Source organism: Carya illinoinensis, chromosome 5 (assembly GCF_018687715.1).
Source record: "Carya illinoinensis cultivar Pawnee chromosome 5, C.illinoinensisPawnee_v1, whole genome shotgun sequence".
Classification (NCBI taxonomy): Eukaryota; Viridiplantae; Streptophyta; class Magnoliopsida; order Fagales; family Juglandaceae; genus Carya; species Carya illinoinensis.
The window spans coordinates 22,255,886-22,269,031 of NC_056756.1; the positions used below are offsets into that span (position 1 = coordinate 22,255,886).

General features: G+C 40.2%; 1 pseudogene; it reads left to right on the plus strand.

Annotated features, from left to right (window-relative positions):
• The window catches only part of LOC122312006, a 35,888-nt pseudogene extending 33,843 nt beyond the window's left edge, over window positions 1-2,045 (plus strand).
• Window positions 2,046-13,146: the final 11,101 nt, after the last annotated feature.

Sequence of the window (13,146 nt, forward strand, 5' to 3'; positions counted from 1 at the left end):
TCTCTAGTCCACAACATTTCTACCACCATCGGGATTGGATTTTCAAGAATCAGTGGTGACAGTCAGGTTTGCGGCTGTTTTATACAGTTTTTCCTGTGGTTGAAGAATCAGAAAATTGCAGCATAGCGGTTTTGAGTGGTGGTGGTCTGTAAATAATTTGCATATCAACCAAACACCAGAAAATGTTTGCTGGAAATTCTCAGTCCCCCACCAAACAACAGAAAACAATTATTTTAAACCAAAAATATTTTCTTGTTTTCTTCATTAACATGGAAACAAACTTAGTCTTAAGTACACAAATGCTGTATCCTGCAATCTTGAATGCTCTCTCTCTCTCTCTCTGGGGGTGTATCATTCAATTGCCATAGAATATGGTTTTGATGAGTGTTATGTAAAGACATTTAATTGTGAATTCTGTTCCTATTACAGACTTGTCAAATTCCAATACGACCAATTACACCGGCTAGCCTCTTGGACTCAATCTGCTGGTCTATATCTGAGCCAACTTCCACTGCTGCAATTTACACAGACTCCTTCAGTGTAGACAATGCGAGTGAACATCAGTCATCTATATTCCTATATGCAGAAGCAGATCAGAAGGATTCAGAAGCTTCATTTGCACACTTAACTAGACCACTTATAGAAAGGTTGATAATATCTCTTTATTCCTTCTATTATAAAAGATCTCATTGTTGCCAGTCGGCATTAGATTGATGGATCGATTTGTCAAGTCTGCTCCATGTCACTGAAAATATTGGATCTTGAGAGATTTAGAACCTCAAGATCTGTCTATATAATGCATCTATGTCTGTCTCTTGTCCCTCTGTATCTTGCTGTAAATTGTGTAATAATTCAACAATTGTTTTCCACGAGGTGGTCAGATGGCACCATCACCTGAGATTTGCGAATTGCTTCTGCTTATCAGTTTTTTTTTTTTTATCTGAATGGAATGTTTTGTCTCACTGTGTTTGCTTTTTATGTGGCCTATTTGCAGCGAGAAATCAGAATTGATATTTAAAAATCACTTTCTTACCATACTGTTTCCCATTGATCGATTTGCTGAGATGGGGCCTTCGTCAAGAACGTTTTTCAGTGATAACGGCTTTACATGTTTGCAGGTTTTAGATCACATCTATGCATTTTATCAGGTAAGACTTAGATATGTTTCCTAACCTGGATTATTATGTGCCCACACACGCACAACCATTTTTCAGAAGCGGAGCCCTTTCATTTGTTTGTTCCTTTTTTTTTTTTTTTGGTCCTTTTAGAAGTTGCCATGCCAAAGGGTGTAATCGGAAGTATGATTGTAGATTTTATCATCTTTTGTAACATTGTGTTGAATGTTTTTTCAAACTCAAAAGGGTCTGTTGATTTTATATATTTTCAGGTTTATGTAGTTTATGCAACCTATTGGCTATTGCATTGAGCAGATAGTTGAGGTGATTCTATTTATCAGGGTCCTTAATGTGTATAATTTGTTCTCTGGCAGGAGAACATGTCAGTTGATGAAATTGAGGCTGCAATTCACACCGATTCAAGGCATGCTGACCGGCTCAGAACAACTTACTGTAGTAAAGAAACGGCACAATGTGGTTATGTGGTCTTTAAACGAATTGATTTCTTAGGGAGCTGCAAAAGTTTTGAAATGTTGAAGCGTGTCAATGGTGAGAACAACAGTAATGTCTACCAACTTTTGATCAGGGCTTGATGTCATCTTAGCAGTGATGGATCCCTTCCATATACCAGTCCCAAGTCAGTGGCAAGTGAAGTTGCCTCTCTGAACTGGTAGAGGTACATAGCTTGAAGACAGATGCATTCAACCTTGCTTGCTGCTTCAAAATCTAAAGAGTGGTGAAGTTTTTCTACTATTTGTAGGGTAACACTTAAAGATTTTTTTTACTTGTATATGGACTATCAGAATGGTTAAGTATACCCATCAAAATGTCTTGATAGAGCTGGTTTGAATTTCAGATCGCATTGTACATTGAAGGTATTTTTTATGGTTGAGGTTTTGCAATCTATCTCAGCTTTAACGGTTGGACAAACTCTGCTCTGTAAGTTATCACTATCAACTAGTGTTCATTAGTATAAGAAAGCTTTGTGGTGATATAAACGATGGTAGGGGTTTCTTAGGAGGAGTTGAATATATCTTCGTTGTTGTTAAGGCGTCCGGGTAATGGATCTCGTAACAAGATTATTTGATGTATTTTTTTGTCAAGAGTGGATGTCAGCAGTATTGATCGAATAGCTTATGGTAGTGCTTGAATGGTTGTGCGATGCTTGGATGCTCATCCATGGTTTAAACATTAAATTAAGTGAAAAAATTATAAATAAGACGAGGTATCGAGATTTTTATAGTTTGAGGCAATGGCCTACGTTCACGAGCTCTTTGTAAGTTTTCGTAGCTTACCTCCCCCCCTTTTTTTTTTTTGAACAAGTAAGCATTCATAGAGCTCTCACCCATAGAAAGTTGCTTTGAAGCGGTTTTAATATAGTTTGATAAAAATATAGTTTAATATATTTTGTTGGACTGGATTGGTTAAAAGAGACTTTTGTAACTATTTTAACTTGTTAATTGGTTAGGAAAAATAAATACATATGATAGGAGCAATTGGAAACTGTGTTGAATCGCCAGTCAGAGACCGCCATTGGCTATGGTGGCACGCCACACTGAGAGTAAAAGAGAAGTTTGGAGCTAAAAGATCCAATGCTACTTGTCCCAATGGTGCTGCGCGTGGTGGCATCAAACTCTCTAAGGCGTGGCGGCACATAAATCTCACATACGTCATAAAGTTTGATGTTAGTTTTTATCCATTTTTTCCTTCCTTAAAGTTCCTTTCCAGCTATCTTTGTCCTTTCATAGACTTTATGCACTCTCAAATTATTTCATGGCAGGCTCTTTCTATCTCTCTGTCTCGTCTTCTCTGATAGTGGGCTTCTCTGCAGGCTATGCTTGTTACATTTTATACCCAACTACATATCTTAGTCCGACACAGCCAACTCTCTGATATCATTCATTATGAGCCCAAGTAACAGACATCCTGAGTCCATGACAAGGAGTATTTAATGATGAAACCTATTGTGGGAGGAATCTAAAATCTCCTTCAGACATAGTTTGGAAAGAAATAACTAATTTTACTACTTCAATGCACTGGAATAGCAAAATATCCTCCTGAAAATATGACTCCATTGGACCAAAAAGAATAGAGCTTCTTCATATGCTAAACCAAAAGACTTCTTTCATTGGGGTTAGACGGATTGAAGATTTTCAAAAAAGTTCAAACTTGTGGTGATATATATATATATATATATATATTTGAAGTTATGGGTCATAATGGAAAATATGTTTGTTCAAATGAGAAGGAAAAAAAAAAAAAAAAACTTGTAAATATGTTTGTTTTATTGGAGTTTGAAAAAGTAATTAAGTCCATTGAAATTATTTCGGGCGGTAAATTTTGGTTAAAAATCTTTTAGATCTTTGCTGAAAAATGATAAAAGTCCATACAAAATGATTAGATGAGATTTATTTTTGAGAGATGAAAAATTATTTTTGTATTACAAGGATGTTTGGATGAGTTAAAAGTAATGATACATCTACAACTCTTTTATAATCATTTTACAACTCATTTTCAAACAACCAAAAAAATCATGTCATTCGATTAAAAATAAGGAAGGTGCTAGCGGGCTGCCCAATACTTACCGCTAGGCGTACTGCTAGCACAAATATGGAGATTGTTTTTTTATCATTTTTTTGTAAATAATTTTTTGACATCTTTAATCATTAAGAAAAAATTAAAAAAAATATACAATTTCACTAATAATCACTTCCTTAACTATTAAGTAAAAAAAAAAAAAAAAAAAAGATGCATGAGTGGTAAGTTTGAGCAGCAAGTTTCCTAAACATAAATTTTAATATTACAAAACTACCCTTCATTTCATGTAGAGTTGTAAAATAATTGTAAGGTTATCATTTTCCTTGTGTTAAAGATGAATACGGAAAATGTTATCCAACTTAAAAGACAAACGCTAATACACTTTGACCACCGAGCGACAAGAAACCAAGAATATGACAAGTAGTAGTTCTATGAGCTCAAAAAGGTTATTCTTTAAATATGTGGAGGATTGTTAACTGAATGTTGTCTTTGTTTCCTTGTCCACAACCAACCATTCTAAACAACACTATAATTTGAGACTTCGCTGAATTTTGATGTTGGCTTTTAAAAACTTTGATTTATGCTAAGTTTCAAAACTAGAACATGTCCATATTTATTTTTCTAAAATCAAAATTTGTTACTAATCTTTAACATTAGCAACGCCTAGCATGTCCATTGCTAGCTCTCTATACCTTTTTTTTTTTTTTGCTTATAGCAACATAGCTACCAAATTTGAGATCTAAGAAATACTACTTATGATCTTCACACTACATACCAATATGTGATTTATCATTTTTATTATATTTAAATAAAATGATAAAAATGACAAATCACATATTGGTGTGTAGTGTAAGGAATGATAAGTAGAATTTTTCTTCCTAATTTTAGACGAAAATACAAAAAACCACCTCAAACTTTTGTTCCATAACTATTGTTCCATTTGCAATGTCTCTCCTAAACATTCAAGTACCGTTTGGATAGTGAGTTGAAATGAAAGTTACATAAAATATTATTATAATTTGAGAGTCCATTTTGTGCTTCTAGCCCAATGGAGAATGCTGTGACGCCCCCAAAATCCCCACGCCCGAACACGGGGAAATTGAGACGTCCGGATGGTGACACCCCGGGTCACCATCCCATCGACGGGTGCCGAGTGTGTGCAAGGCAGCAATTGTGTACAGAGAGACACGCAGCGGATAAGAAAGTCATAACTAAGTACCAGAATTTTTCTTAACGTAATACAAGCTGTTTAAAACATACATAGATAAAATATTACAAAACACAAATGCAGTTTTAAACAAATAAAAAGATAACATCAGCAACCCGGCGGAGCCGCATCCTCGGGCTCAGCCTCTTCCTCCTCCTCCTCAACTCCTGCATCAAAAGCTACGGAACCACAAATGGTTCCGCAGGTAAGTAAAACCCCAAACACTACCAGATAAAAACACATATAACTCAAACAAGATGCATGAAACATGCCCAATGCACAAAGCCCAAAATCACCAGTTTTCCACACACGCCAAAAACCCATATGACCCAAAAACATATCCTTTCCGAAAAACATGCCAAAAGTCACATTTGGCCCAATATCTCGCCGGAAGTCCATCCGGCCCAATATCTCACCAGAAGTCCATCTGGCCCACGCCAAAAGTCACATTTGGCCTCATAAACCATTATTCAATTTTAACCGTATGCACCATGACCTCCCCTAGGAGTCATCCGCACACCCTGGCTCCAGTGTCACACCGCAGAGTACCACCACGCATGTGACACCTAACAAGCGATGCCCAGTTCCGCGCCCCGCGCGTGCGTAGCCAAGCATCCTCTAGCCCTCGCCAGCGAAGGGCCACGGAGTCGGTGAGTAGGGCGATGCCCGGTTCCATGCCCGGCACGTTCGTAGCCAAGCATCCCCTAGTCCCGCTCCCGTCATCTCTCTCGATAACTCAGGGGACATCACTCAGTTTATTCCGCTCCCGAGTGACCAGAGGAGCTCCACCGAGATAATAACCCATCCCGGCTTGGGCTCGTGATACACACGCACCCGTAAAACCAGTCACACCAATACACAGGCTTTTCACATAACTCCACAACACACGTGCATGCACCATGTAATGCCACAACAATGCATATTAAAATAAACCAACAATCATAAATCAATAAAACAAGTAACTCCGTCCTCCATCCATCCGACCCCCGAAACTCCTCGGACTCAGTCCGGAATCAACAACCAACAACAGTAAATAATTGAATGAGCAATATATATTAAAATCTGAAAATAGGGTTTGGAAAATACTTACAGCGCTATACGGCAATTTTAGAAAACAAGCGGCGTTGCAAGCGGCGGAAAAACAGCAACGTCACAGTGAAAATTCACTGTGGCCGTGGGTCCGAAAAACCCACTTTTGAACGGGGACAAACTAGGACACGGGATTGATAGGGAATGGTCTAGAGGTGGTTGTGAAGCTATAGGAAGTGACGGACGGCCGTGGGTGGCGGCGGAATGGCCGGAAATGGCCGAAAATGGCAAATCGGAAAACAAGCTCGTGGGAGCTGCTCCGGTGGTCGATGGAGGCCGGAAATGGGTGGGTTAGGACGGCAAGGGACCGGTGATGAAGTGGTGAAGAAATGGTGGCCGGAGGTGGAGCGACGGCGGCGGATCGGAGTGAAAACCGTGGGTGCTTGTTGGGCTTTTTCCGGCCAAATGGCCGGCCGGTTGGGGGTGGGTTTTGGAGGGAAGGTAGACCGGAAGGAGAGGAAGAGAATGGGACCGGTGGGAGGCCGAACGGTGGCCGGACGGCGGCGGTAGGGGCTGGGGAAGGTTGAAGCCGGCGTGAGGGAGAGAGAGAGAAGAGAGAGAGTGCACGGGGGGGTCCGAGTCGGGGGAGAGAGGAGAGAGAAAAGAAAGAGAAAAAAGAAAAAGAAGAAAAAAGAAAAGAAGGGAAAAAGAAAAAAGGAAAAAGAGAAAAAGAAAAAAAGATGTGAAAAGAAATGAGGTCCAGTCCTCATTCCGGGAAAAGAAACAAACCGCCAAAAAGATTAAAACCACAAAAATAACTAAAAGAAATAAAACACAACCTCAAATAAATTAAAATAAATTAAAAACCGACTTTAAAACCGCAGTTAAAATAAAATAAAATATCTGATATATTAATTAAAATAAAAACAATTATTTCAGCGAAAATACACTTAAAAGCGGGTCATCACAAATGCTCTCTGTCACACGACCCAAACTAGAGAAACCAGGCCCAGTAGGGATCTACACACCGCCTTGCATTGAAGGATACAAATTTCAAAATATATGAGGTTATTTTGGTTACTCAGAGATATCCTAGGCTGATAAGCATTGTGCAAGATTGACATTACATTAGTGTGATCTCATTATAGTGTTGATCTAATTCAACGAGAAACCTCCATATATATAAGGTAATTCCAAAGATAATCTAGATTTGAATTCTTGATTACTTGAGTGATATTCTTACTAACTTAAGCATAGGAGTGTTTTCAGGTGTATCACGCCGACATTTTCTTACATCGTATAGGTGAACAATTACTTTTGAAGTGGTGGGACACATCCTAAACAGTGACGCCGTCTGTGGAATCTGGGTCTAGTTTCTCATTGCATACCAATGTGATTCTCACATGCTGATCGTAACCCGTTCCTTAGCAAACCGAGAGATGGATATGTTACTGACGGCCATCGAAACACGACTAGATCTTCTTCTCACCAAATCTAGGCTCTTAAAACAAGATTTCAACAGGTCTAGATCCTCTTAACTTGATTCTTGGCTTTCTTGGATAAGTTTTCAATTTGAATGTGAGTTCAAGGGATTTCAATCTCATGGGTTCACATTATTTGGTATTCAAAGCTCGGTTCCAAATTAGGTCTAATTTATCCTTTTTAATTCTTGCATTTTAGTTTTGTCTTAGGTGTGTTCTAGCGTTTTCTATTTTGATCTACGATTCCTTTTTCATTCTTATTAATTTTGTGTGTTTAGATTCAGATTTGTGATTTCCACAATTGATTACTCATGTACTCGAGCCAAGAATTTAGATATGCGAATTCTTTAATTGATTGTCCATTGTCTATTTCCAGATCTGTAATTTCTAGATTTTTAATTGATTGTCCTTCTACACAAATCTTTGCTTTGATTTTCAGATCTATAATTTTTAGATATGTAATCGTTGCTTTGATTCCTTCTATTTATATTTCTTATTGTTGAAATCATATCAATCTTTTATTCAGAAATTGCAATTACACTTGATGCATAGTTGAAAAAAAAGGGAAAAAAAGGTCAGCATACTCAAAGGTTGCTGCATAGTTATAAAAAGAAAAAAAAAATGAAGAGAAATAAAGAAAGAAATCTTGGAAATGGCTGTTTGATATACTTTGCAATATGAAAATTGAAGTGATTTGGTGTTTATTAATCTTTATCTTCAAATGGCTCTAATATATCATATTTAGTATCTTGTTTCCTAATTGCTCTTCTCCTCGTACAAATTCATTGAGATCCGTGTCATTTTATTTTTTTCTTATTTCTTGAATCTGTTGCTGGTTGAAATAATATGTTATGTTCCCTTTAATTTCCAGAAATGTATGAGATATAGCTTGCAGGATTCAATCGAATGACAGTAGGAAATTGATGAAAATACCTCAAATGTTCATACGCTTTGGGGTATTCGAGGTCCCCAATTCCTCCATGAAAACTACACAGAAAACAGGTAAAAGCTCCAAGAATGAATCCTCCTCATTCCGGCGGGATACTTAACAAACCCCTCCCAGGAAATTACAAGCAAGTCCCTGGTTACTAGGTTCTAGACATAGTGCCCAAAGCCCACCGTTTTGTCTAACGGTTTATTACAATTAAACCCTCCCCATACTATAAGCTACGTCGTTTCCCTTAATAACTAAGTGATGTCGTATTGGCTCTTAAAGCCTGCTGGAGCTGCGTCATTTTGGTGCATCTGCTGAAGACACAACTTAAGCCGAACCCTCTTCACTTCACGAACTGACACTGCTGTCTCATTTCTCCCGAAACCTAACTCTTCCATCTTCATCTTCTAGGTCTCTTCTTTGTAGCATCATAACACTCTCTCCCCCTTACAAAACCTTGTCCACAAGGTGTGGATACAAAGCCCTAAGCTTCCATAGATTTTCCCATGAGTTTTCCTCTTCTGACAACCCTACCCATTTAATTAGCACTTCAGTCAACGCCCTTCCCCCTTGTTGCCTCATACGTTGGTCACGCACCATTTCCGGTTCGGGTATCACTTCGCCGTCGCTGTTGGTGGGTGGGAGTGTTGCAAGCGGCTGAATCCGATCCCCAAGTTTCTTTTTCAAGCAAGAGACGTGGAAAACAGGGTGTATTTGAGAGGAGGACGGTAACTCCAGTCGGTAGGCTATGGATCCGAGTCTTTGGAGAACCTTGAACGGCCCATAGAAACGTGGGGCCAATTTCATGTTCCGGCGAAGCGCCACCGTCTTCTGGCGGTACGGCTGTAGGCGAAGGTATACCCACTCTCCTTCATTAAACTGCCTTTCTGTTCTTTTCTTGTCAGCATAATACTTCATTCTCTCTTGTGATGCCGTGAGGTTACTTTTTAGAAGGTGTAGAATTTGTGCTCTGTTATGTAAGAGTTGGTCGACTGTTGGGTTGCTTGATGTACCTGGAATATAGTTGAGTAGTTTAGGAGGGGGATTTCCGTATAGGGCCTCAAAAGGGGTCAATTTAGTTGAACTGTGGTAGGTACTGTTGTACCACCACTCGGCTAGTGGTAGCCACTGACTCCAACAGGCAAGTTTAGACCCCGCATAGCATCTCAGATAACCTTCCACCACCTTGTTCACTGCTTCCGTTTGACCGTCACTTTGTGGGTGATAAGCCGAGCTATAGTTGAGGGACGTGCCCTGGAGGGCAAATAATTCCTTCCAGAAGGAACTCAGAAACACTGGGTCCCTGTCGGACACTATGGTTTTTGGAAAACCATGCAATTTGAACACTGATCCGAAAAATACCCTGGCCACTTCCTGAGCTGTGTAAGGGTGTGAGAGGGCCATGAAATGCCCATATTTAGTGAAACGGTCCACTACAACAAAAATTACAGAATATCCTTTAGACTTAGGCAGTCCTTCTACGAAGTCCATTGAAATGTCGACCCAAGTTTGTTGGGGTATGGGAAGAGGCTGTAGGAGACCCGCTGGAGCGAGCGTTTCATGCTTCGAAGTCTGACATATTTCACACTCCCGCACCCACTTTTTAATGTCTTTCTTCATCCCTGGCCAATAGAAGTCTCTTTTGGCCCTTTGATAGGTCTTCAGGTACCCTGAGTGTCCTGCCATAGGGTCGGTATGAATAAACTGGAGTATTTTCAGTTTGAAGGGTGAATCTGGAACTATGAAAATGCGCCCCTTCCTCAAAATTATTCCCTGTTGTAATGTTGTCCCTTTAGGAACCTCTTGCTGACTTAATAATTTCTCCATTAACTCGGAAGTTTCTGTACTGTTCTTATAGCTGAGCTTTAGTTCTTCTACCCAATCTGAAGTGGGAAATGAAATCTGGGCGAGCATCCCAACCTCCTCATTGTTACCCTCCCCTTTTCTTGACAGTGCATCAGCCACGACATTTTCTCTTCCTCTTTTGTATTCAATCTTGAAATCATATCCCATAAGCTTGCTCACCCATTTGTGCTGAGCTTCCGTCCCAATTTTCCGCTCAAGCAGAAGCTTAAGTGCTTGTTGGTCTGTTTTAATGATGAATGACTGCCCCAAAAGGTAGGGTCGCCATTTTTGCACTGTTGTCACAATAGCCAAAAATTCTTTCTCATATATAGATAGCAGTAGGGCCCTCCCCTTTAACATTTTACTAAAAAAAGCAATAGGTTGCCCTGCTTGCATAAGGACAGCACCTATTCCCTTCCCACTAGCATCACTCTCTACTATGAAGGGCTTTGAGAAATCAGGTAGTGCAAGGACAGGTGGGTTCTTCACTGCTTCCTTTAACTTCTTGAAGGCCAGCTCTGCTTCTTGGGTCCATACAAACCCATTTTTTGTCAACAGCTGAGTAAGTGGGGCTGCTATCAGCCCATAATGTTTTATAAATTTTCTGTAGTAACCTGTCAACCCCAAGAACCCCCTCAAAGCCTTAGTTGTCTTCGGAATTGGCCAATCCAACATTGACTGAATTGTTGCTGGGTCTGCTTTCACTCCTTGCCTCGAAATAATGTGACCCAAATAATCCACCTCTTGTATCTTCAGCTGTACAGTTCTACACAACCCGTCATTGCTTACGCCTTGTCCATTAGCTACCCACACCTTCAAATTAACTGAATAATCCACTAGCAGCTGCAACTTAGAGGCCAAGGCTGAATCGATAAAGTTATGCGAGCTGCCCGAGTCCACCAAAATCACCATTTGTGCCCCGTGGATACTTCCCATTAACCGCATAGTTCTTACAGTAGGGGTAGCAGCTATAGCTGCCAAGGAAATTTCCAGCTCTTCCTTGTTGCTGGTAGGAGGAGCTGAAATTTCCAGTGTTGGTTTTTATTCAATTTCTACCACCTGCAGTGTTTCTTCTTCCTCACTAAACTCCTCACTCACATCCAAGAGATAAATGCGAGGAGTTTTACATTTGTGTAACGGGTTCCACTTCTCATCACAATTAAAACATAATCCTTTGCGACGCTTTTCATTGATTTGCTCGGAGGAAATGTGTTTAGCACCCCCCATAGGTCGCTTCCACTTGTTGGTAGCATCACTAGAAAAGGACCCTGCAGAAAAAGTCCCTCCTCCCGTGGTAATGGGCCTGTCCCCCATAGATTTCGCAACCCGCCTTATACTTGGGAGGTATTCCTCTTGCATCTTTGCCAACGCATATGCAGCATTTAAATTCACCGGGTTTAGCATCCGAACCGGAATACGGATCTCATCCTTCAAACCGCTGAGAAAACAACTCAGCTTATGAGTATCCGACAATCCTCTTAAACGGTTGGTTAATGTTTCAAACTGCGCCATGTAACCAGCCACTGAGGTGGTTTGCTTGAGCCTAGTCAAAGCTTCCATAGGGTCGTCATAAGCTGTAGGGCCAAAACGGAGGAGTAAGGATCTAGAAAAAGCATCCCAATCTCGGAATAAGCCTGCAGTAGCTGAATTGTCGAACCACACAAGCGCGTCTCCTTCCATGTGATAAGAGGCCATCAACAATCGATGGGGTAGCTGTGTTTGGTGGAAGTCAAAGTAATGGTTGGCCTTAAAAAGCCATGCAGCAGGATTAACCCCTTAAAAGTGGGGAAAATCCAGTTTGACCCCCCTGGGATTGAACCGTCTAGGATCTTGATTGTCATGGTCTTGAGGAATTTCATGGTTAACTGGGGGTAAAGGGGGGTTCTGATTCTGTGGTTGGGCAAAAAAAGTGCGTAACATGTCTTTAATCTCTTGTATATCCACTTTCACCGTGGCAACATCAACTTTCAAAACACTAACATCTGCTTTTACTTCCAGGATTTCATGTTGATGAAGGTCCACGTGATGCTGTAAATGCTCGAGCTACTGTTGCTTGGATCTGGTGTTGTCCGCCATTGAAGATTGTGCTGTTTGGTTGATTACTGGTTTGGTAATGGTGCTGTTTGGCTGTGTATAGGTCTGTTTTGGGTTAAAGTTTGGCCTGGAAATTATGTAGTGAAGGCTGAATGGATGAATCTGTATTATGAAATTAGGCTGAATGTAATTGTGTGCTTGTAATGGCCGGTAAGTAAATGAGTAAGGAAATGAGTAAGGAAATGAGTGGGTCTGTTTGGATAGGATCGGTGGCTTGATACCAATTGTTATGTTCCCTTTAATTTCCAGAAATGTATGAGATATAGCTTGCAGGATTCAATCGAATGACAGTAGGAAATTGATGAAAATACCTCAAATGTTCATACGCTTTGGGGTATTCGAGGTCCCCAATTCCTCCATGAAAACTACACAGAAAACAGGTAAAAGCTCCAAGAATGAATCCTCCTCATTCCGGCGTGATACTTAACAAACCCCTCCCAGGAAATTACAAGCAAGTCCCTGGTTACTAGGTTCTAGACATAGTGCCCAAAGCCCACCGTTTTGTCTAACGGTTTATTACAATTAAACCCTCCCCATACTATAAGCTACGTCGTTTCCCTTAATAACTAAGTGATGTCATATTGGCTCTTAAAGCCTGCTGGAGCTGCGTCGTTTTGGTGCATCTGCTGAAGACACAACTTAAGCCGAACCCTCTTCACTTCACGAACTGACACTGCTGTCTCATTTCTCCCGAAACCTAATTCTTCCATCTTCATCTTCTAGGTCTCTTCTTTGCAGCATCATAACATAATACAAGGTTGCATCTTGATTTAGTTCCTAAAGAACTTGAAGGGAAAACAAGTGATGTAAAAGGCAAGAGTAGGTGAGAAAAGTATTGAAAAAGGTCAAAAGAGTAAAACACGAGTGGAGTGATAATATTTGAGTGTAAACACGTGAGGGAGT